Source organism: Mastomys coucha, unplaced genomic scaffold (assembly GCF_008632895.1).
Source record: "Mastomys coucha isolate ucsf_1 unplaced genomic scaffold, UCSF_Mcou_1 pScaffold7, whole genome shotgun sequence".
NCBI classification, from domain to species: Eukaryota; Metazoa; Chordata; class Mammalia; order Rodentia; family Muridae; genus Mastomys; species Mastomys coucha.
This window is the reverse complement of record NW_022196913.1, coordinates 42720922-42746448: the sequence shown is the minus strand read 5'-3', so window position 1 is coordinate 42746448 and position 25527 is coordinate 42720922. Positions and strand designations below refer to the sequence as shown.

At 43.6% G+C, this 25527-nt stretch overlaps 1 protein-coding gene across 1 annotated transcript in view; it reads right to left on the bottom strand.

The window, feature by feature from the left end:
• Bmp6 (bone morphogenetic protein 6) overlaps positions 1–25527 on the bottom strand; it is a 157812-nt gene that overhangs the window by 130043 nt on the left and 2242 nt on the right. The gene's annotated exons all lie outside the window — the stretch shown is intronic.

Below are 25527 nucleotides of genomic sequence, written 5' to 3'. Positions count from 1 at the left end.
TGATGTGTTCCATAGATGGGGTGTGTCCTTATGATGTGTTCCATAGATGGGGTGTCCTTATGATGTGTACTGGGCCCCTTCCCCTCGCTTTTCAGCTTCCAGGTAGCCATGAGATGAACATGCTGCCTCCTTACAACCAAAGCAAACACTCACTGACTGGAACTGACCCCCCCAACACTGAGCCAAAATAACTCTTTCCTCTTTTATATATTATGAATGCCAGGAGTATTGCAAATAATTATGTTCTCTGGAGTTTTTCTCTAGGAAATGCAGAGAGACTATTTATTGTAAAATTGCAGCAATGAGAAAAGAAATGAACACAAACATCAAGCTGATGTAGAAACAAGACCAAACAGGGAAGAGGATGAGAAAATAAGATGTGGTTAAGTCAGGTACACTAATTTTTTTTTTTTTTTTTTTTTTTACTGCTATAGTCAAATACCTACAAGAAGTAACTTAAGAGAAGGATTATTCTAGCTCATTTTGAAGGGGCAGAGTCTACCATAGCAAGGCAGAAACAGATGTGAGAGCATGAGGCAGCTGGTCATGTGCATCCACATCCAGGTGAAGGATAAGGGACCACTGGTGTTTTGCTCTGTTTTCCCCATTCATTTCCCTCCATCTGGGACCCTAGTCCATGAGGCAATGCTACCCACATTCAGGGTGGACCTTCCTCTCCAAGGGCATTCCTGAGACACAACTCTGGAAACATCCTCAAGGACATGTGTACTCTGAGGCCTCAGGAATGCCCTAGGCATGCCTTAATCTAGTCAAGTTGGCAAAATCAACAAGTAGACAGATGCATGTCAGACGATAAACAGAGGTTTTTATACCCTGTAGAAGTATGTCATCCAGCAAGGGTGCCATCCTTCACTAGGGTAAACAAAAGCTGGTTAGGAAAAACTCCTGAGCTTTGAGTTCCAAAGAGCACACATCGCTGCAGATTAGCTACCCTGTCTATGCAGGGATTTTGTCTGGCTTGATCACAGGTGCTGTGAACTCATAATACAGGGTAGACATGATCCTATTTCATTGTCTATATGCATATATGTGTGTATATATATGTACATATTACATATGTATATGAGAGTGTCAAAAATAAAGAAAAAATCCCAGTGTATCGTTACTAATAAAACAATTATCTATTTTGTCCCTTGTATCCTAGAAATTGTCAGATTATATTTGTCATTAATAAAAGCATACCAGGCCCTACTAAATAATCTTAAGAAATGTAATTGTATCACTCCAACAGAGGTGGAGATTCAGTGGGTCCTTAGTGGTTGCTTTTCACAGGTGAAGTGTGCAGTAGATAATGAACAGCAACAGAAAGTTCTAGACCCTCATAATGAAATCATTCACAAATGTGTCAATGGGAGAGTACAAATGTGGCTCAGGATGAGCATTCATACTCTGAAAATCCAATGTCTCTTCTGAACTGCCCCCACCAGAGAGAGAGAGAGAGAGAGAGAGAGAGAGAGAGAGAGAGACTCTGTGTGTGGGGGGGTGGGGAAGACTGGAAGTTAAATCCAAAGCCGAAGTGTGCTAGAAAGTTCACTACCACTGAACTGCACAGCAAGACTGATAATTGGAAACCTGTAGGCAGGAAATGAGGCCACAAGAGGGAAACTGTATATCATGTGAATCTGCTTCCCACACACAAATCATTTCAAATACTGCAACTACGTATGAGGAAGGCTGAGTCAGGGGGATTAGGAGTTTGAGGCCAGTTTGGCTATATAGCAAGGCCCTGCTTTTTAAAGAGAAAGAGAAATAAATAAAATGTTGAGTAAGTAACCTTCAGTATATGGGTATAGGTATATATGAAACACACTAATGAATTTTGTCTTTAAACTTGGGCATATACTCAGCCTACCTCGTTATGCTTATGGAAATAGTGCCCCCAAAATTCAAATGTCCAAAGCTCTTTCTATCCCATGTGTCTTGGCCAAGGGATTGGCAATAGTAGAGGTTTCTCGGTATTTCTAAGATTGCTGATTGTCTAAAAGAATATTCAAGAACACAAGAGTCTCAGGACTTTTAAATTCCTCTTCAACTGACTTCAGGATAGAGGCGCCTTCAAAACAGAGCAGCACTCTAGTCTTAGACTGTGAGATGCAAGAAAGCCGTGGGACTGTGGAATCGTGGAAGTGTGGAATGCTAAACTTCCAGGTCACTGGAATGGTTCTCAGTGAATGATCACTATTCAGGCATTAGCAGTGAATCTTGGTGGTTCTATGTTAGATTAGTTCAATAATAGCAAACATCTCCAATCCGAGCTTAAGCCTGCTGTAGGCTCTGACCTAACTCACAGGGTCTACATGGTACCCACAGCTAGCGCAGCCCAAACATTCTGCTCTATTTTATGGGACACTAACATAGCCCTTGAACTTATAAGTGTTTTTCATTATCTGTCCACATTCCAGAAATTACAAAATGTGTAAGTCTTCCAGAAGAACTTTAAGACAAACAGGAACCACTTGAGGTTTTCCAGTTTTCTGTTGGATGCTTCCCTGCACTCAGCATAAGATGACAATGTGCTAAATGATTTAACCAGCAAGAAGCATGAAGGCTTTGTTTTATGTGGCTGCTTATTGCAAACAAGTGTAATAATACTTTATAACTACTGAATGCTTGAAATGCACTATGTGCTCTGATAACTGCCTTACATGGAATATCTTTCTCTTTCCTCTTAGGAAGTGATGGGGTTGAGGCAGGATCTAACTATGTAGACCAGGCTAACCTTGAACTCAAGATCCATCTGCCTCAGCCTTGTAAGTGCTGTGACAACAGGCATGCACCACCATCTCTGACTCTATTCAGTATTTCAATCAACCTTGACAGCTGCCTTGACGACTACATGCACTTCCCATTTTATGGGTGATAAATGGAAGCCCAGAGGGGCAACTTGCCTTAAAAGCCACACCACCTTAATAGCTAAGTTCACATTCTTGCTATTATTTAGTTTTAATTTCATTGTCATCAACTTAGTTTGACAATTGTAGCTAGACTTCGAAGTCAGGAATCAAAAGGACCACAGCAAGAACGAAGGAAAGCAAGTGGGGCGGAGCCGTGCTCTCCAGTGCAATGGAAGGAATAGATGGCCTGATTATTTAAAAAAAAAAAAAAAAAAAGACACAGAGGAATTGCAGAGGACAGTGTGGAGGAGGGGCAGAAAATCACAAAGTAAATGATGCCTGGATTCCACTGTCACAGTGAGATGTGAGATCATGTCTTTGTGTGCTAACTAGGAACTTAACCCAAACATCGAGTAGAGTATGCAGAGAGAAAGAGATAAAATGGGAGTCAGATCTATTAGCACTTCCCAGTTGGCAACGCTGACCTTGCTGATTCTCAGCACTAGACAGTGTTCACCATACACACACTCTCCTCCATTGTCCCAATGATCACATGCTCATCCACCCCACTGAGTATTGATGCAGATGAAAACTTGAGACTTTAGAGTTCATCTCTTCAGCATCTGCCATGTGTTTTACAGAATGACGTCCTCAGCATCGAATGTTATACTGTTTCGCGCCATTGCAGCACATGAAGTCACCACCAGGGCACACTCATCCTGGAATGTTTCTGCAAAAGCAGGATCCCTGGCAACCAACTCATATTCTCCAGTCTTGAGGATCCAAAGGTTTTTGCTGTCTTTGAAACTTGGCACACAGATCAAAGGAGAAGCTACCAATGAGCTCACAACCAATGCTGACGTTGAAAACATGGCGGCGTTGGCCATGGCTGATAGTAGGCAGTCTCAGGTGACGGCAGCTTATTCAAAGCCCAGTGAACAGGCTAATTCAAGGACCTTCACCCCAACAACTGCAGTCCTTCCAGAAACACCTACCAGCTTAGACTACTCGAATGAAGCAATGCCACAAGAACATACTCTGTCCGGATGACACCACTATCCATTTTCATTGCTGTCTTCACAAACCCAGCAACTCATGGTGACACAATTTTATCCTCTCCCGCTTCTGTAAGAGAAAAGCCCAACAGGTCTACTGGGCTGAAGTCAAGATGTCAGACACCTCTGTACTCCGTCCCCTCCGGGGTGCTGCGGGGTGGGGAGGATCTGTTTCCCTGCTCATTTATCCTGCAAGGAGAATTGAGCCCCCTCGTGACTACAAAACTGTGACCCCCATCTTTGCTAGCTGTCAGCTCAAGGCTGTCCCCAGCTTCTTGAGATCATAGTGTTCGGTTCATAGCCCCTGCCTGTCTTGTCTCTTCTTCCATAGAACCTGACTCTTCTGACTTTCTCCTCTGTTTGGAAGGGCCCTGTGAAGGGATAGTTCAGGAAAACATCCCCATTTGGAAGTCAGCTCTTCAGTAATCCTAATTTGCTTTGCCATGTAACAGTAACACAGTCACAGATAGTCACAGATATTGACACCAGTGACAAAGATCAAGAGATCAAAATCCACCTCAGCTGTTAGGATATAAAGTACCCTGCTAAGAGGCACAAATGTTGAAGGTTTGGTTCCCAAAGCAGCAGGGTTCAGAGCCAAGGCTTTGCAAAGTGATGGGACCAGGAGAGCTTTGAGTTTAGTAATGCATTATCTTTTTGTGGAGTCACGCGACTGCATCATTGGAAAGAAGGACAAAGCAGGAAGTAAGGCCTACTTGGAGGAAGTAGCTCACTGGAAGTGTACCCCTGGAAAGCCTTATCTTGCCACCAGCCCCTTCCTGTTTTTCCTCCTTCTGTTTCCTTGTGGCCATGAAGTGAGCAGTCTCCGCCACCTGCTTCAGCTGCCGGGACATGCCTTATCTCAGAGCCAAACCAGTGAGCCCAGGGAACCACTGAATGAAGCTTCTAAGACTGACCATAAGCTAAAATAAATCTCTCCTCCCCATACATCGATTCTCTCAGGTATTTCTCACAGCAATACAATGTCTAACGTAAATATCTAGATTCCTCTACACCATTTCTGTCCTACATATGTGGTTGTCCTCATTTTTGTATGCCCAAGTAATGAAGTTTTGGGGAACTGCACCCTGTAAACAAACCTGCAGAGGAGTACATGTGCATGGCTGTGATTAATTGGGGAGGTACAAATGAATGTTCTCAGTTGTCATTTCACATTGCCTTGCTTCAATTGGCACTGGTGGATCCCCCAGCCCTTGGAGACAGTACCTGGCTTCCACCATACCTCAGGCAGGTGTGGGCTGGGCAACAGAGTTGGGGGCAAGCCAGACAGAAAATGAGGCTGAATTTCAGTTCAGCCAATTAGCAGCCTGTGAAAGAGTCCTAGCACACTGAAGTCTCCTTGTGGGCCAATTAGCTTCATGATGAGAATATTCTCTACACCTTAACCACAGATGCCAATTCTAAGCAACCAGCTCCCAAGTGGGTCTTTTTAATAGTAAGGAGAAACAAAGGGGACAGTACCAGGAAGACAAGTCTATTTAAATCAGAAGTCACCAGATATTACTTACTGTAATGACAACTTTTTCCACAGGTTCCAATCTCCTGGGTGTTAGTCACAAATTCATCACCTAATTTTGCCTACTTGATTAAAACATTCTAAATGTAGTTACAGGAAAGTAAAAAAAAAAAGATGCAAACTATTTTAAATTTTCAAAAGGACACAGTCAAACATTGCAAATAAAGTTTTAAACTGGGGGTGGAGCGAGGAAGCAATCTAGACAACTGAAAAAAAAATAATGTTCTAGCTAGTGTCTTCAGTTCCTGGCTTCCCTCATTTTCCTTCCAGAAACATCTTCTACCTTCACATCCCCATCAGTTCACAGTCTTACTGAAGGGGTCATAGTTTCTCCCCGCCTACAGAAAGAATAGAATCTAGAATGCTCAGGCTTGCTTGCACATTATCCAACTTGTCTCAGCTTGCCTTTGTAGTCTTTCCCCCACCTGCCTCTGTAACAGCTCACCCTGGAAACCAGGCCCCTGAGATGGCTTGCCATTCCCAAATCACTACTGCCATGGTCCCTGGTGTATTCCTGAGGCAGCCTTCCTCCCAGGCCCTCATCTTCCAGCAGAAATCCATCCTTTCTTCCCACACTCAGCCTGAATGTCATGTGCCTTCCCACCTTGTCCATTAAATAACCACACCCTCTGGATGCTCCTGGGACATTCCAGCCTTACCTCAATAAAAACACCAACATGTGTCTCTGAGGTCAGAGTCAGTTCAATATATCTGCTGCCCTCTCTCAAGCCAGTGATTTTGCATCCTCAACTTGATCCCTTCCTACGATAGCTAAGGCCAACCCAATAATATTGGTACAACCAGAATAAAACTATCATAAACAATTCAGAAGCCACTCCATGAACTTGAGAAATACTCACTTCATACTAGAACTGTGGTCCCATTTGGCTAGGGAAACACTGTTGCTATATCTTTTGGAGTATAAGCTTTATGATGGCAGGGTCTATGTACTGTCTTCCTCGTTGGTACTTGCCATCCTTCTCTAAGTATGGCTATCACTGACTTATGATGGTTGATATGTACACAACTTGGTAAATACGTCTTAGGTTTAAGAATCCTAAGCTGAAAGTGCACTGAATGCATGCCGCCTCCCAACTCAGCTGAGCACCACAGCACACTACAGAGTTGTAGGTTGGCCGGGTGGTGGTGGCGGCAGCATACACCTTTAATCCCAGCACTTGGGAGGCAGAGGCAGGCGGATTTCTGAGTTTGAGGCCAGCCTGATCTACAGAGTGAGTTCCAGGACAGCCAGGACTATACAGAGAAACCCTGTCTTGAAAAAACAAAAACAAAAACAAAAAAACAGAGTTGTAGGTTGTCATCCCTGAGGAGCACAGGCCCACCATTGCCACTGGCACTGCTAAAAGCACACTGCCAGCTTGGGTGAGAATCCAGACTCAACATCCTAGGTATGACTTCTCTAGAGTATGAACTGATTTTTACACCAGTGTAAGGTAGAAAACTTTGACGTCAAACCATCCTGGATCCCAGGAGACCTTTTGTACACTACTATAGCCACCATAACTGTAAAAGAAATTAGTACCAGTTTAATACAGTTCCTCATGTTGTAGTGACCCCCCCAACCATAAATTTCTGTTGCTACTTTATTACTGTAATTTTGCTACTGTTGTGAATCATAATGTAAATATCTGTGTTTTCTGATGGTCTTAGGCAACCTCTGTGAAAGGGTCACTTGACTCCCAAAGGGATCTTGACTCAAAGGGTCCACTGCTCCAGAGGCTGACCAAACGCTGTCATGTTCCAGGGTTGGGACTTGGAAGTGGGATAGCTTTCCCTGTCCCTATTCTGTGACTTTGAGGTAAAGCTCCCAGGTTGACCCTAGCTGGAGCACTAACAGGAAACCCACAGTATTGCCTGGAAGAATCACAGGATAGACACAATCTACCCCTGCAATGAAAGGAGCCTCAGAAGGGAGAGGTGGGGGATAAAATCCTAAATTGAGTGACTCCTAAACCATCAAGTAGACAACGAGTAGATCTGAGATGACTGAGTAGCAATGTATTTGGAATCTGATCTTAAGGTCAATTAAAAGCTAGGAAATATCATGAGCAGACCCTTGGTACCATCTCACTTGAGATGACTTTGGGAATATGATAACCAAGAAAGACATTTTCCTGGTTCTATAAAAACTTATATTAGGCGAGGAAACTATTAAATCAAAGAAGTAGTTAAAACGCAGTCTAATCCATTTGGATAAGGATATTAAGGATAGACTGCAGACATCCAAGACTGCTAGCAACCTCAAGGAACCTTCTAAGGGATAGTAGTGCTATGCATCTTAACAGGAGCATGGGTTGCACAGATGTACGTATGCATCAAAATCCATCAAATGGTAAACAAGAAACAGAAAAACAAAACAAAACCCTCATATTCCATGTAAGCACTGAATCTTAATGACACAGAAGGAACAGTTCTGTGAGGACCCTATACTAGTGTCTGTAAAATTCATTTTTAAATGTTTCAAGAAATAAAAGATGGGTTGACATGAATAAAGGCATGACTGAATGGATCAGAATGGGTGTGGCCACGGGTGATGATAGATGACCCTAAGTGCCAGGCTAGAGAGCATCCCTAATCTTTCTATAGGCTTGAGTCTTCTCATGACCAAAATAAATGCTGGGAAAGTTAAAAGGTGCATCCCAACGTGGAATTTGGTCCCTCCCAAAAATACCGTGGAAGCCCCACACTTGCAGGAGTCACTATGAAGGAAGCCAGGAACTTATTACACAGTTGTAAACAAAAAGCACTTAGGTAAGAGTTTGGTGAAACACATTTGCCGTCCAGTCGGTACAAGCATGTCCTCGAGGTGACCTTCGAGAGTCATGGAAAGAACTTCCTCATCCCAGCGAAATGATCCGGTGACATACTTTATTTTTGTAGTGTCAACAGAGCTATCCCGGTAGTCTGTGTGGTTAGTGGCATTAGGTGGTACCTCAGGATAAGCTTCAATTCTGAGTTCAACTTTCTGTGGGCCAGATCCGAAACTCCTGAAGTGCTATGAAAATATACCACTGAAGGAGAGGAGAAGGCCCTTGCACCCTTGCTGATGAGCGAGTATTTAAATTAGCCTGAAGCAGCTGTGGGTGGAGCACCGTGGTGGAGTACTGGTCTATTTCTCCAGGCCTGGGTTAGAAGGTCAAAGGGATGATCGATCCTTTTGTTTTAGAAGGGACCACCCCACATCCAACACTGAAGGGGCCCGTGGCTAGATTGCATCCTGCAGACACAAGACGAATGGTTCTAATAAGATACCAGCTAGAAAAAGAAGCCACATATGTGTCAAAGGCCAAGACAAGTAAACCTTGAAATCAGTGAATGATACAGCATCATATCCATCAGCACTTGTTGTGAAGTGTGAGCAAGAATTAAAAATGAAAACCAACATACAAAGCTAGTGCTTTGGGGGTGGGAAGATGTAGGGAGCACATACCATCCAGAATCTTCCCTCTGTGCATCACACATTCTAAAAGCATGAAATTCCTGGGATAGCCTGAGAGTGAAGCTCAGTGGCAGAACATATACTTAGCTTGGGTAAAGTCCTGGGGTTCATGCCTGGCACCAAAACCAGTCAAAATAGACAAGATTATCACCTGATAGGACTTACAAACATGAGAATGGAATTGCTTTCATATCTTCCTTCCATTCCATTTCCAAATCAATCCGTGGAAGGCATCTGGATTTACTACTATGTCAGCTCCATCTCTCTGCCTCTTCCTTTTCTCCATCCTAAGGCTAACACCTGTCCTAGAGATGTGAGTGTTCACACCATACAGACTCTGGTAGAAAGAGAGAAAGGCTAAGTGGAAGGAGGAGGAGGAGGAGGAGGAGGAGGAGGAGGAGGAGGAGGAGGAGGAGAAGGAGAAGTCTCCTTCCTAAGACCTACCTGTTTCATTAGAGATTATTTAAGTACTGAAAAGTTGGTTAATTTTAAGCACTTTATAACAGCCTATACAATGAGAAGCATCACATCTTGCCTGGGCTTACTCTCATTTGACATATTTTTCCAACCCATTCAGACATACTCGCACTCGCTGAAGCTCCATCTCTGGACTGGCTTCTCTGAGCTCGAATTCTGCCCGATTCCTTTCACCAACAGTCTGGAAATAGCACAGAGGCAATAATACACATCTGTTTCAGGCACCCAACCAGGAGACCACCCTTCCCACCCCCAGCAGGGGCATCTCAATCCTGCTCAAGGCTTTGATCTGTTTTTAATGTTCCCTGATGCCTGGTAGAGAGCTAAGCTGCTCTGCTTCAATAGACAGTATGTCACCCCTCAACCCCTTACGTAAACAGAATGTCTAACACCTTCACAACACAAGCCAAGCGAGCCTAAAGCAGAGGCTGACAAGATAAGTATTTGTATCTACTCCTATGGGAGCTACGCCTGCTTGCCTGTGAACTTTCTGCCCGGCACAAGCAGGAAATTTAAAGAGAAACTTGCTGGCAACTTCTGACTCCTATGAATACTTAACTAAAGTCATAATGATAACAGTTGGGAGGAAAATAGTGTTACTTCTTCCTGGAGACTGTTTTTTCAACCATGTAGACAGTTCTTGAAGAGAGGCAACTTTTGTTTTGTTTTGTTTTGTTTTTCAAGACAGGGTTTCTCTGTATAGCCCTGACTGTCCTGGAACTCATTCTGTAGACCAGGCTGGCCTCGAACTCAGAAATCCACCTGCCTCTGCCTTCTAAGTTCTGGGATTAAAGGCGTGCACCACCACTGCCCGGCTACTTTTGGGTTTTTTTTTTTTTAATATAGCAATTGCTGTATACAGAATCGAACTCACACTTCCCCTCTGCACATAGATAGCACTTTTCAACGTACAGTTTTGCCATTAAAACGTTTGGCTTTATTTGTGAAGAAAGAAAAGACAAAGGCAGCAATGTTTACCACTGCATTGTTAGAGAGCCTAACCTACTCATCAGTGCTCATAGGTATCAACTCAGTTACCACCATGCTAAGTATGTGGGAAGAGAGACATGCCAAAGAAGAGTGGAACTTAAGATAAAATGGCTGGGGGTTTAGCTCAGTGGTAGAGCACTTCTCCAGTATGTCCAAGGCTCTGGGATTGATCCCCAGCAACCACAAACAAACAAAACTTAGAAGATGGCCATCAGAGGAATTGGACTAGTTCATGTCACCGACGAGTGGCAGAGTCTAGAACTCCAGCCTGCCAGCTCTTCACCCACAAACAGGAATCCAAATCTCAATGCTATTATTCAGTGGTTCACTACATTAAGAAAATCCTCTTTCTTTTGGCCCCAGATGTTCTCCCAAAGAATCTTAGCATTGGGATTGTGCAGACTTCAGAAATGCCCCAGGCTAAGGTGGTATCTGAGCTGGGTTTAAAGAACCAGGTGGGACAGAGAGCAGGAGGGCAGATAAAGTGTGTCATATAAATGGGTAATGTCACGGAGCAGAGCAGAGAGAGGGAACGGGAGAGTGTTTGCAGAGACAGAGCAGTGAGTGGAGGAGAAACAGATGGAGTCAGGGGAGCCAGGGTTTTGGCTTCCTTCAGTGGACCATAAGGATCCAATGAAGGTGCTGGGGTGTGGGGGGCCAGGGCGGAGGGGGGACAGATCACATCTGTGCTACAGAGAGGCTGAGCTGGCAGGGATGCAGGGGCGGATTAGCATCAGGGAGGCCAGGGCAGAAGTCAGGCCAAGGATCATAAAGGCTTCATCTGGGGGACTTGGGAAACAATGGGTAGAGGATGGGCAGATGATGGGAGAAAGAGATTTAAGAATCAGAAACAGCAGAGTTGGCAGCCACTCAGATGTTGAAGTGAGGGCAGATTAAACTTAAACCTGAAAGCTGTGGTTCTCAACTGGCTCCCATCACCAAGAGTTTGCTGAGCAGTGGGGAGATTCGGAACTGTGGGAACTGCAGTCTCTCCACAGCTCAGCTCAAGGGCAGATATAAGAAGCTCCTCCACCTTGACGAATCTGTGATGATTCCTAACCCTCCATTACTGGCCTGCCATGAGATCTGAATAGAGAACGTAGACAGGTCAATGGCAATCTAACTAATAACCTTATAGGACTGGGACCTAATAATTCAGAACCGAGGCTTGATGATGGTGTACACATTTGGCTTTTCATAGTCGCTTTTCTAGTACTTCATTTCTTTCCATGAATTTTGCAAAAATGGAGACCCACATGGTTCTTACTATCTGTTAAACAGAAGCGATTCCATTCTTGTACCAAAGCAGTATGATTCTCTATAATTGTGACACAGAAGTAGCTTGGGTCATTCCCAGAAGAGATGGGTCAGTTGAGGAGGGTAAGGAACGTCTTCATCATAGGCTTATGTTCATGCTAAAGCAAAGAGGAAGGCCTCTCTGCTGCTGACATCAGTTTTCTGAACACACTGGCTACCACGGCCTCTACAGTGTGTCATCCAAGAGCTCTATGTCTGACCATCTCAGGACCCAGTGGCCATTGCTCTTCACTCCTACACCCAGGGATGTCCTTCCTCTACCCTCCTTTCCCTCCCTTGCAGAGTTTTCCTGCCATATGTCAAACTTCTAAATCTCTGCTATGTTTCACAAATAGCCAAAGATGTAGCAAGCTAGAAAGCAGGACACCAATGTCATCAGGTCTCATAGAAAAGGGGATTGGAACTCAGGACAGCCATTAGTTGCCATCAATGAGGCAACTTCAGCAAAGGAACTAAGACAGAAACCAGGTTGCAAGAGATATGCAGTATCCCTGAAGGGCAAGCAAGTGGAAGGTGTCAAGTAACTTCTAAAATGAATACATGACCCAGGCACATGTTTGTAATCCCAACACCAGGGAGGCTAAGGGATAAGGATCATGAGATCAAGACCAGCACTAACTACAGAACAAGACTCTGCCCCCACCCCACGACCAAAAGGCACAGGGCTGCAAAGATGCCTCAGTTGGCAAAGTGATTGCTGTCCAAACATGAGAGCCTGAATTCAGATGTCCAATACTATGAGTGTGGGGAAGAGACACAGATCTCCAGAGCCCACTGGCCAGCCAGTCTAATGGAAACGGCAAGTTCCAGTGAGAGCCGCTTAACAAGTAAGGTTGAGGCTATGCCACAACCATGAATAAAAACAAAACAAAACGGAAAAAAAAAAAAAAAAACAACTTAACCATGTCTGATGGCCACAAGCTAACTTAATTCCAGAAATACTTAGCTTTTGCACACCTGTGAGCTTCTGGATTGGAACATCTAAGAACAACAGAACTGGGCTTTACATTCAATTTACCATGATCTGAGGAAGGACCAAAGAAAAGTCTGCATCCAAAGAAAAAAACTCCATGGCCAGGTTCACCTGTGCTGGGCAGAGTAACTATAGTTGCCCACTTTGCCACGGAGGTTTTACAGGTTATACCACCAACTGATTCAATGCAATTTTAAATAAATTATTTAACAAATGGAACACTCTTTAGATTATAACCTTTGAGCTGGTTTTGACTGATTTTCTAAGATATTTCTTAAGGGTTCATACTGTTGTGGCTTTATATAGTCTGTGTACAACCAACCAACCAAACAAACAAAACACCTGTTACTATTAGGGATGTAGCTTGGTGGTAGAGCCCTTGACGGGCACATTCTTGGTCCTGGGTTTGATCCTCAGCACCTCAAAATTTAAGTTAAAGAAAAACTGACCTCTAAAAATAAATATGGTAAAAACAATACAGAACACTTATCAACCACCCTTGGTCTCTGCACCTCTGTGCTATGCATCACACACACACACACACACACACACACACACACACACACACACACATATACTGGGACTGAATGCTGTTTGGTTAATGTTGCTTTAAGTATCATTTTCTCCCAAGCCTTCCAAATTCTTGCCTCCCTCTGCATATGCACAGCTAATCAAGTCTAAACTTCAGCCTTCCTGAGATAATAGGATAAAAAGCAGCATTAGCTATTCTGTACAGCAAAACAGCATAACAAAATACAATATTTATATTGTCTCACAAAACCCCAAAGGAAGAGTAGCTGCTTGTACTTCCAGACCCTGGGAGAAGGGTGAACATGTGGAGAAAGTGGGGAGGTGATTGGAGCCTGCTTTCTTAAGTTTTTGGACTTGTGCCTTCCCTAAATTGCCGAATTTAAAACAGAAACCCATAGAAGCATCTTTGTGCTGTTTTCCAGCAGGATCCAATCTTTTAAACTCGACTCTTGAGAAACAAGATGCTGACAGGGTCACTAACAACCCCAAAGTACCCCAGATGTTTGCTCTCAGATTTAAAAAAAATAAAGTAATGTGCCTACTTTTATCACTATTTTCAAACATAAATAGAAAAAATGAAATATCAGACTAAGGCCAAACATAGTCGCAAAGAGCCAGCTTGATCGCACACAAACCCAGTCCCATGCAAACCCGAGTCCACAGTTTTTTGATCTAAAAAAAAAAAAGCTCACAAACATCTTCCACACATTTCATGCACAAGGACAGCTAACATCCTCTAGGTAAAGGCAAATGAAATGGTGCAGATGAAGAACCGGGCTTTGAGTGTCACTTCTCGTGTGTTGGGATTGGTCGTTCCATGCCCTTGGGCAGAAAATTATTTGAAGTAACTCAAAGCACATTACTCTTTATGAATCTTGTGACAATTTCACTAACACATTCTATGCTAAAGTCGATTATACCTCAGTGGAGCTGTTTGGTGGGAGCAGTATTTCAGGGGAACACATTAGGGGACAACCCTAGAACAAGATGGGTTCTAGGCTAGTCTGGGATTTCTGAACTGTATTTCAGGTCATGAAGAGCCACTGGGGAGCTGAAGAGATGGGTCAGTGGGAAGGGCTCTCTGTACATGTACAAGGATCTCAGTTGGGATCCCCCAAAGACAGTATAAAGCCAGATTTGTTAGCGCATGCCTGCAATTCTGTCGATCCTTTGATAGGGAGAAAAATAGAGTTCTCAGAATCTACATAGTCTGCCATAGCCTGAATGAGCTCTACACATGAATCCTGGCATACACAAGCCCACTCTTGTACATGAACACATGTACAACATACATATAAACATACTACACACAAACACACACACACGGACACAAACACACACACACGGACACACACACACACACACACACACACACACAGGTTTTCTTTTTCAGAAAAGCCATTAGTGTGTGTAATAGCTTAGAACTAAAATGTTGCCAATAGCCTATGTTTTAGAGGTATAGCCTTCAGCTTAGAGCTGTTGGAAGATGGTAGAACTTTTAAGGGAAGAGCCTGATTGGAAGGCTTTAGGTCAGTGGGAGAAGAACATTAGAGGGGCTAGTAGGACCCTCCTTATCCTCTCTTGTTTGACTTCTGGCAACAGGGTCAGCAGTTTTCCTCTGCCACATGCTTCCATCAGAGTGAGCTGTCTCACCACAGACCCAAAGGAAAGGGAGACAAGGGATCATGGATTTGACCCTTCAGAATGGTGATAAACCTGTTCTCTCTGGAAAGTTATTGTCTCAGGTATCTGTCACAGTAACAGAAATGGGCTAACGCAAGGTTGTTAGAGTTGCAACCTGGACTGTCCCTCAAAGGTTATGTTGAGAAGTCCTTGGTGCTACAATATTCAGCAACAGGGATTTGAGGGATGTCTCTACCTCAAAGGATTAATCAACTGAAGGGTACACAATGGAATGAATTATTAGGAGGTGGTCCAAACTGTAAAACACGAAGATTAATTAGAGGAAGGACTGAGGTATATCTTAGAAGGGTATAGTTTAACCCTGGATTCCTTCCTGAATTCAGCCCCCACTTCCCCTCTCTCACCCTCCTCCCACCTTGACACCAGACAGTAAGTGGCTTTTATTCTACCATATCCTCCTTGGCAGAATGGCCTTTTTAGACAGACCCCAAAACAATAGTGAAATCACCATAGACCAAAACCTCTGAAAATATAAGCCAAATACACACACACACACACACACACACACACACTTCTATTAAGTTGTTTGAGGTAGTTTGTTACAACAATGGAAAACTGACCAGCAGGCCAACCAGGGGAAGCAAATGTTTCCAGTTTCCATCAAGGGGAACTATAGCAGTTTGAAAGAAAGTGGCCCCCAAAGGCCCACAAGGAGGGGCACTATTAAGAGGTGTGGCCTTGTTGGAGGTGGTGTGGCCTTGTTGGAGGTAGTGTGTCTTAGTCACTTCCTGCTGCCTGCCCATCTGGATGCAGAACTCTCAGCTCCTTCTCCAGCACTATGTCTGCCTGCTATGGCAATGATGGATTAAACCTCTGAACCTGTAAGCCGGCCCCAATGAAATGTTTTCCTTTATAAGAGTTGCTATGGTCATGGTGTCTCTTCACAGCGATAAACTGTAAGATGGGGATTGAAGGGTGGGGGGGGCGTTGGTCCAGGAGTAGGAAGCTCAGAAGCATAACAGGCCAAGGAGTGGCACCGAACAGACAAGCAACAGTGGGAAGCCACTTCCTCTAGGAGGGAGAAAGCAAGCCCACAAGTCACCTATGCAAAGTGGGACAAGGTAGCCTGCTCAGCACTGAAGGCCCAAAAGGGCATGGGCCCCTGGAAATGGAGATTTTGGGGGTCCCTGCCTTCCTCTACCATAACAACTAGGAAGGAGCAGGAACGGGCATGGCAGAGCGTAGCCCAGGCTTGACACGGGGGAGCTTCCATCGAAAAGGGGTTATGTAAGAAAGGCAGGCTCAGGAAATAAGCTGATCCCCTCTTAGCCTCATCACAGCTTCAAAACCCTGATCTCAGATCTCAGATACACGAATCTCAGAAGGAGGAACATTAATTACCTCCACGATCCTTTCTGCACAGACAGTTTTGGAAAAGGGGTGTCCCATGAAATAACTTCTTTGGAAAATGCTGATCTGGCCCAGTATTCAAATTATACAGGCAAGGAAAGAACCATAGACATTTGGTTAAGTGGCTTGAACGAGATAGAAAAAAAAGAATACTATAAAGCCTAGAATTCAAGCTCCCAACTCTTAACCAAGGGCTCTTCTAATCTGTAAGAACAGGACTGCAGTACCTTCGCTCCATCAAGAAACCAACGACTTTAACTGTAATAGTCTGCAGTGACTTGCAAAGCTCTATAGAAATGTGTGTTACCGCTCTATTGGGTTGATGGCAAATGCACCAAGACTATAGGTGGAAGGGCGTGCATGGCAGTGAGAATAAACACAATGAAGTTGCTAGCGCTCTCTATTGATGGAGAGAAAGAAGAGGAGGGAGTTGGGCATGGTGGGACACAGCTGTAACTCTAACAACTCTGGAGACTGAGGCAGCAAGGTTGGGAGCCCAAGATCATCCTCAGGTACTTATCAAATTCAATGTCAGCCTATGTAACATGAAACACTGTACAAAAATAAAAAGTACGAGAGAGAGAAAGACAAAGAAACTAAATTCCACTGCATATCCCCTGTATCCCAGCCATAATGTTATCACATTTACACCAATGATTCACGTCTTTATGTAATAATAGAAACAAGTAACTTCCATTAAGCAGATAATATAGTTAAGAGGTCAAAAGGTACCCCACCAACTTTTTACAATTCCCCCCACAATCTTTTTGTCCAATTAAGTATCTACCCTATCACCCAGGACACACCCCAAGTCATATGTTAGGGGACTACAGGTGAATTCTTAGAATCTAACTACACAGCCATGGCCCCCAAGCACTTCCTTAATTTGGGAGGTCTCCTCTATGCAGGTGGGAGGTAAAATGGGAAATCGGGTGGGTAATTTGGCCATAATTTCATGAGAAAATATCCCTGCCTATAATGAGTACTCATGAAAGAATACTCAAACTCCTGACAAACCTCCAACAAACTACTGTGAATTCAGTGCCACGCCTTAGGCTTCCCATGCTCCTTAGTCACAGTAATCTGGAAAGCCCCTCCTTGGAGGAAAAAAAAATACCTACTCAATGTTTTATTTACAAAGCCCTCAGGATTGATGGAGTCTCAATTAATTAGATTTACTACAGTCTTAAGTAGTTTCTCCTAAGGTAGGCTGTGATCTCCCCTCTAGATCCAGTATTTTTTTGGGGGGGTGGGGGGGGAGAAGTTTCTCAATCCCAAATTCACACTGATTTAATATAAATTTTCAGAAAAGAAGAAAAACTATTTCCCTCCTCCCCTAACCAGCCCTGATTTCAATAGTTTACAAGCATCAAATTCCAATAATTCTTGCTCATTCTTCAGGACTCTATTTCACTCCTTCAAATCCTGCCGAGCATGGATCAAACAGAGTACAAGCCAGGGAGAAATTTAATCACTCACGTCTCTCTCTGCCTGAGGGATTGTCTAGGTACTATGGTGACAGACACCTCAGTGCAAGTATGCAGAAGGGGGAAAAATAGCTCCTAGACCTTAAAAAGGGGAAGAAAAGATTTCTGATAGGTTTGTTGACAACATGTTAAAACACTACGAGACCCACGTTGTCATACACAATCGAGAGTTTTTATACAAAACCAAGATGGAACTAAGAAGACAAAGTAGTGCTCAACGACAGTGTTTTACTCTTCTTTCTCCCAAACTGCATATTTTGATTGTGTATATATCCATGGCGTTTTCTTCCCCATTTAATGAGACGGCTTTTCCATAGAGGGCAATGAGCTATTCTGATGTAGCTACACGTTATACATCTGTCCAAACTCACAGGAGGTACAGCACAGGAACGAACCCAAATGGAAGCTTTGGGTGCTGCCTAGCAATGCTGTGTCTTCTCTATGATAGCAGGTGGACCCCTACTGATGAGGGGTGTTCATGGGAAGATGTGTGCTTGTGGTGGGGTAAGGGATGCATAGGAAATTTCTGGACCTTTCTGCTCAATTTTGTTATTGAAACTAAAATTTCTATAAATAAACATTCATACATTCTCTTTCTTTCTCTCTCTTTCTCTCTCTCTCTTTCTCTCTCTCTCTCTCTCTCTCTCTCTCTCTCTCTCACACACACACACACACACACACACACATTCTTTTTTAGCACACTGCCTCTGTTGTTAACATACTCTGATATGGGCAAGTACAAATAAAATCTGGAAGAAAAATTAAGCCAAGTAAAAAATTGTCATTTTTGTAGCTGGAAAAAAAAGTCAGCCTTTGGATAAGTTAAATGCAATTCACAGACTTTTTCAAAAGGGAGGGAAAATAACTAATCTTGGAGAGTAAGCAAAGCCAATTTATAAATCCCCCCTCCAACTCCCGTCCGGCCTCATCCGTACAGACAGTTTGCACCAATGACAGAGCTAAGCTCCTCCTCTTCGGAGACTCAAGTTGGAATATTTTTCCCAGCCCACGTTCATGAACAGGAAACCAACAAGGCTGTAAACACAGGAACAACAATCAACAGGCGCAGATGTTTGGGGCTAGAAGTCACATTCTGGGCAAGGTGAAAGGGTAAAATGGCAGGAGTGATATCAGGACCACGGTGGATAGCAAATGTCAAGTCCCAGTGGGTCCTCAAGGGGCTCGGTCACTGCCTGCCCTCAGTCCACTCTCTCCTCCCAGACTACACTCCCGTGATGAGAAAACAATCTGACCATAAAGCCGGCACTGGGGAGCACAGACAGTTCAGGCCTAGGGCAGTCCCATGATATCTATCTAGTACGACCCGGTCACTGGTCGTTGTCAAGGGCGTATGCCCAGGAACTTGAAAGTCAGGAAGGCGTGCTCCCTCTCAGAACCAAGAGCCCCTCTCTGCAAAAAATATTTGAAGGAGATTCTTCAACCCAGTCATCTGGGATTGTGTGATAACAAGGCTGTGGGGAGCCATCAAGGAATTACCTGATGTCATTTAGATACCATCTCCATTATGGGCCTGATCTGTGAATAATAGAATTGGGAAGGGCAGGAAGAGGATCGCCCTGTGGAACAATGCCACTCAGGGCAGCATGGTTTTCAATTCAGTTTCTGGGAGAAAACAATTCTCTGTGGGGGCAACAGACCTGCTGCATACCAAACAAGACATATTTATAGACACACTTAGCATTTTCTTTAAAAAAAAAAAAAAGAGTTCCAGGGGAAAATGTTACTGGTCATGGGAAAAAAAAAAAAAAACAGAAAAATTCAGATTTCATCTCTGCCTCCCTCTCATCTTAGCTGGGAGTGTCTCAGGATGCTTTGCTGTTTCTGTATCATTTTGTCTCTCTGCCCACGGCCCTGCTGTTCCAATCCACTAAGAGTGGTTTCTTGGGCATAGGATTCCCCCTTAACTATGTCATCTAGCACCGAACAAGAAGAAGTAGTGCTGACTAAATCTCACAAATGAAACTTTCAACATGGGAGGCCAGATGGCCTGTGAGAACCTTCCCAGCTCAAAATTCCTTAGTTTAACAGTAATCTACCAATAAATCCCACACTAGATTAATCAATAAATTCAGAGCCGACTGTCTGTTTCAAGGTATGCTTCCTCAGAAAGACCACATTGTAAATGTTTTCCAAACCAGGCTATGGATCCTAAGTTTAGTCACAGGACGCTAGGAGACTATATATAGTTACATTAAACAAACATCTTAGAGAGCATCTTCACAACATGTAACTAATTTAAATATCTATAAATGTCAGTGATCAACTGTCATCATTATATTTATTATTATTATTATTATTATTATTTCTTATTACTACTATTATTATTATATAGGTGTAGTGGCAAGTGCTTGTAACCCTAGTAATCAGGAAACAGAGACAGGATTCTGTGTTTGAGGACAGAATGGGTTCTATAGTGAGATCGTTTCTCAAACCAAGATCAATCAATGGGGGAATTAACACACATTGTTAATTTCTACTGTTAATAGTAAAGGATGGGCAGGTGGAACTTAGGCTCTGGGAATTTCTGACATGCTCAGACACTGGACAGTTTGGTAGCACTAGTTACTTAGTAACTGAATTTCACTAAAATGCTAGTTTTCCCTCTCCTCTTCATACAATTGTTACTTTTTTCTCATCCCAGGTGAGGCTGTATTTGTTTTCTGACTCCCGAATTCCATGTGGCCAGGAGATGAGCCACAGGTGAGTATCTGTGGCAACCGAGGGTTTGAGGACAGGATGGTGTGCAGGAATGAGATAAACTCAGCTGTGGTAAGAGAGAAACAGGGACAACAGCATACACACCAGTACTTTGATAGTGACACAAAAGGAAGACACCAACCCCAGCCATTCCCCTCCTCAGCTCCTGGGTGACAGCAGGGAGACTAGGGAAGCTGGGCTGGATTGCAGGCACGTGGTTGGGCTATCCTGCAGGCTCTGGAGGGTGGGACCGTTAGTGTGTAAGTTAATGGGTAACAGCTGTTTACATGCACAGGGCCCTTGTAAATTGACTACTATCCTCGTCCTCCTGTATTGATTTCCACTGCTCTGATTTCTGCTACTTTAAACTAGATACTCATGACAGCTTCTAATCAGAAACAAAATTACCTCATTAAAACAATGCCTACTTTCTTTCCATTGCTGGAAGCCAATGAAGGTGAAGCAGAAAAGAGAGAAAGCAGGGGATGGGGAGTTCAAAATGAATATTAAAAAAAAAACCTCAATAACTTTCTATCAAGTTATGAAATATGCATTCCCTAGAATAGCGCCTCTTCTGATTTGGCCGGGAAGGGAGCACAGGACTGATTTGTGCAGAGTTAACGCAAATGGGATCCACCCTCCACTTTCCTAACTCCGCTTCTTCAGTAAGTCCAGGGTGAGACAAACTGTGATCAGTTATCATTAGAGTTCCTTCCACTATTCTTGATAAGCAAGTGTTCAAAGCTTTCACCCATATTCATATGCAACATACCCCTTTGGGGCTGGTTGTAGCCCAGTATGGGCTTAGCATGGTTTGGGTCCTGAGTTCTATTCCCAGTCCTAGAAAATGAAATCCAACTAGTAAAGCAGCTGGACTCTGAAGACACGAAGACTTGTAAAGAAAATGCTGAGTCTCACCTTTTCCTCACTTAACACAGAGATTCCCACAGTCCAGGGAAAGCCTTCTCCAAGCTAATCAGAGGCAAGCTTAAACAGAGGAACTAAGCATGATTCAGCACATTTAAAAAAGAATTTATACCCATTCTTAGAAGGACAACCAGAGGAAGTGGCATCTGAGATGGAAACAATGGTATCTGCTTGCCCTTTGATCTCAGCCGAAGAACACTTTGTCCAGCTTCTTTGTTGAAAAGCCACTGAATTTCACATTTAAAACTCTTGGGGGGGAAACATCTACCTCTTCCAAAGACCACACTCTTTCAAATTCTCCCATCCCCTTTTGCTGAGGATAGCTTACAGGCAACAAATTTGCTTTCTGTTACCAAACAAACAAACAAACAAACCCACAAATTCTCCATGAATACAAGTAGCCCTAATGAAAAGCTGTAGTACTGATCCTCTGTTTATGAGAGAGGCAGCACAGTGTCTCTGGTTACAGATACAAGCAGGGAGTATTCCATTTTTCTTCTAATTTATGTTTCCCAAGAGGGACTCTGTTGCGAAGATTGCCAATATTTTCAGTACAATAAGTTACTTGTTCCTTGTACTAACACTTACTGATTCCCTTTTCCGAGCATGATGTGGGCCTTTTATCTCATTTAATCCTAGCATCTAGAGATCAACACCTTCTTAATTCAAGATAAGCCTGAAGTGCAGAGATTTAAAGAGGCACTGTTTCTCCTCTCACAAATGTAAAGATATTACAAATTAATACACATGTAGATAAAAGGCCTATTAATAAAATATTTGCATGAAATGCCTCAAACCAGGGTCCTAAATATCTCCAGGAATTTTACACTAAACACACAAATCAAGAATCATCTTTTCTAAAGAATCAGAATGTGCAGATCAGTGGGAATTTAAAATAGAGGATAGTGTTCATAGTCTCACTAATGTGATCTTTTTTGAAGCAAGGTCAGTGTGCTCGGCATTTTGTTAGGCTACCATGGTGGATCCGTGTGATGTCAGCCCTGACATTCTAAACAGTATATGCACAATGAGTAAGCGTTTTTAAAAACAGAGACAGGCAGGGAGAGACATTCCATGTGATCAGCCCAAGGAAGGAAAGCCCCAGGATGCCAAGCTGATAAAGAAGAGGACGAGGTGTAGAGTAAGAAGGTGTGTGTAGAAGGGTAGAATTTCAACCTAACACCTAAAGAACAGATCAGAATATCACTCCAAGGTCACCAAATTGGCAGGCTTGCTTAGTAGACTGTCAAAACATTTTGAGCAATAGAAAAAAAAAACAGCAACAACAACAACAACAACAACAACAAAAAACAAATAGCAAATGACATCTGTGACCCTAATTGGATGTAAATTCACAAGCTCACCCAGGCACTCAGCTGACTGCATCAAGAGCAGACAGCCCTTCATGTCTCAGCCTGTTTCCAAGACAGGATTTTAAGCAGTCAATATCAACAACAATGAGCTGGACCGAATGACCAGCATTCGAGCTATGAGAGATTCATCCTGTTGATTCATACTTCCTGAAAGTCAGGCTGGCTGACAAAGCTAGGGTGTTTCAAATGTATTTCATGAGCAAATTCTTCCTCTAGTCCTAAGGAAGAGGCATGTTTACAGAGATGGGTAGCTTTCCCTTATGCCTTTTATGTGTAACCTCAGCACAGTGGACGTCATACAAACATAGTGGTGGTAAGATTTATCTTTCTATAGGTTCTTTAATGGATCTGTCAGGTACTACTACATCAGTCAACATGACAATGATACCAAAGAAAAAATCTGCAGAATTCTAACATTCTCAGAGCATCCACACTGCTAAGCTTCAGACCCCTTTTCTACAGGTAAATGCCCCTTACATTCACAGCCATGATCGTCAGATTTTATCACATTCTAGCCTCTCGTGAAATCAGTCTTTCCCACTGCTCCATGGGATTGAGCTAACACCACAGCTTTTCGTGGCAGGCTGTAAGGCTGCTGCTTGAACTCCATCTACCTAGAAGAGGTTTTCTCCTTTCACCTGAGTCTAGAATGGGACCTACATTAAAAGGTAACTGCAGGAAGCCCCGAGGTGAGATAGAAAGGGCTTGGGACAAAGAGTCATATCATTCAGTTCCATATCGGCCTATCTAGGAATCCACTTGTCCGACTGGTGTGCTCCCTTGGAACTTTCAATCTTTAAAAATCGTTTGTGAAAAATAAAAGTCAGATATGACCTCGTGCATATGTAATTCCAGTACTCTGGAACTTGGGGCAGGAAGGTTTCCAGCTCCGATGCATCTTGGGCTACATAGCATAGGCCTGTCCCAAAGAGGAAAGATAGGATAGAGAGAAGGAAAGGGAAGGAGAAGGAGGGGGAAAGTATAATGGGAGAGGGAGGGAGAGGAAGAGGGAGGGGTGGAGTGGATAAAGGGAAGGTGAAGGGAAGGAGGAGGCAGGGAGAAAGGAAGGATGGAGAGAGGAAGGGTGGAGGGGGAGAAAGGAGGAGGGTGGAGGGAGAGAAGGAGGGTGGAGGGAGGAACAGGTTGAAGGGAGAGAAAAGGAAGTGTAGAGGGAAAGAGGGGGAAGGGAGGGAGAGGAGGAGAGAGAGAGGATAGAGGGAGGAGAGTTAAAAAACTAGGGAGATATGATGCTAAACTACATAGCCATAACAAAATGTGTTGGCAACCACCTTCAAACAGTGTGACTCAGAGGCTGTGTGCACTTGTAGACCACAGAAGGTCAGAAAAGCAAGGAAAGAAAGGAATATGAAAGTCACCACACACACACACACACATCTGCCAAAAAAACAGATCTTTACATTTCAATTACAATCAAAAACAATGGTTTCTGCACCCTAGAATCATTGGGGCAGCACTTTAAAAAAAAACAACAAAAAAAAAACTGTTTCTGAACTCTACCCAAACCGCCACATGCTGACTGAACTGGAAATGGAGTGCCACCCGGGATTCCTAAAAGCCCACAGATTGTTCTAATGTGCCACAGCATTCAGAAGCCTTTGGGGTTTTGTTTGTTTGTTTGTTTTGTTTGTTTTGTTTTTTGTTTTTCTTTGTTTTGTTTTTGTTTTTGTTTTTTTTCCAGAGATGATAAATGATGATTTCCTTCAGACATCTTCACCATGGTAGCATACTTTAAAAAAAAAGAAAATCTAAGGAACTTTAAAAAATTAAAATCTGCCTTTGTTCACCCACAGGATTCTGCCAATCTCTGGGTCTGAGGAGGGCCAGTCCCAGCACCTTAGTACTTTATAGGCCCAAAGTGACACTAAGGTCAGCCAGGGCTGAGGCCTAGGAAATCCAAAGAATGAGCCCATGCTGGAATAAAAACCGTCCTGGTCTTCTGAAGCCCTGCCCACCCCATTATCACCACGTTTCACTGAGTGGCATGAGAGACAATTTTCTTAGAATGCTTCCTGGAGGTAGGTAGCTCAGCCTTGATTCCAATACACTGTGAGAATTCTTGTCCAATCAGATCCCCTGGTGGTGCAAGTAGCCGAATTGGCAGGCCCTGAGCCTTCACTCCCTGTGAGATTCTGTTTCATGAACTTCCCAGGAGGATTTCAGCACTGCTTGGATACTGGTCACTCAGCCTCCACACTTGCCTGCTCCACTAACTTGCTACTCTTATTTCCTTTTTTCTTCCTCACGCCAGGCTCCACCTCGGCGGAACTAAGAATCCTAGATACACTCTCAAAGAACTCAATTAGATTCTTAACACTGGGTTATCACCCTTGTAACTACTAGCTTGAAAAAGATGGACGGCTCTGACAGGCCTTTTGGCATCTGAGGCCTGGGCACAGGCATGAGTCCCCCTGGGGAGAGAATGCCCACAGAAACCCAGGGGCAGCTGCAGCCACTCTAGGTGTGTCTACTTCCCCAGGTCTACCCACTAGGGACGTGCTTCCTATATCCCTGGTCTATACTAAATTTATGAGTAAAAACTAGCAAGGATCGGAAGCACTGACTCGCAGTCTTCCTTACCCCACCTCTCTGTTCTGTTTACAGATGAGAGAAAACTTCGCGGGGAGGGGGACGTGACTCTGTCCGGGTTTGCCACAGAACATTAGTGGCAGAGCCCAATTTAGCCGCTCTCGACTTTCCATTCTGTTGCCTGGCAACGGAGTTCAGTAGAGCTCAGCGGTCAACCCTGGCCCCT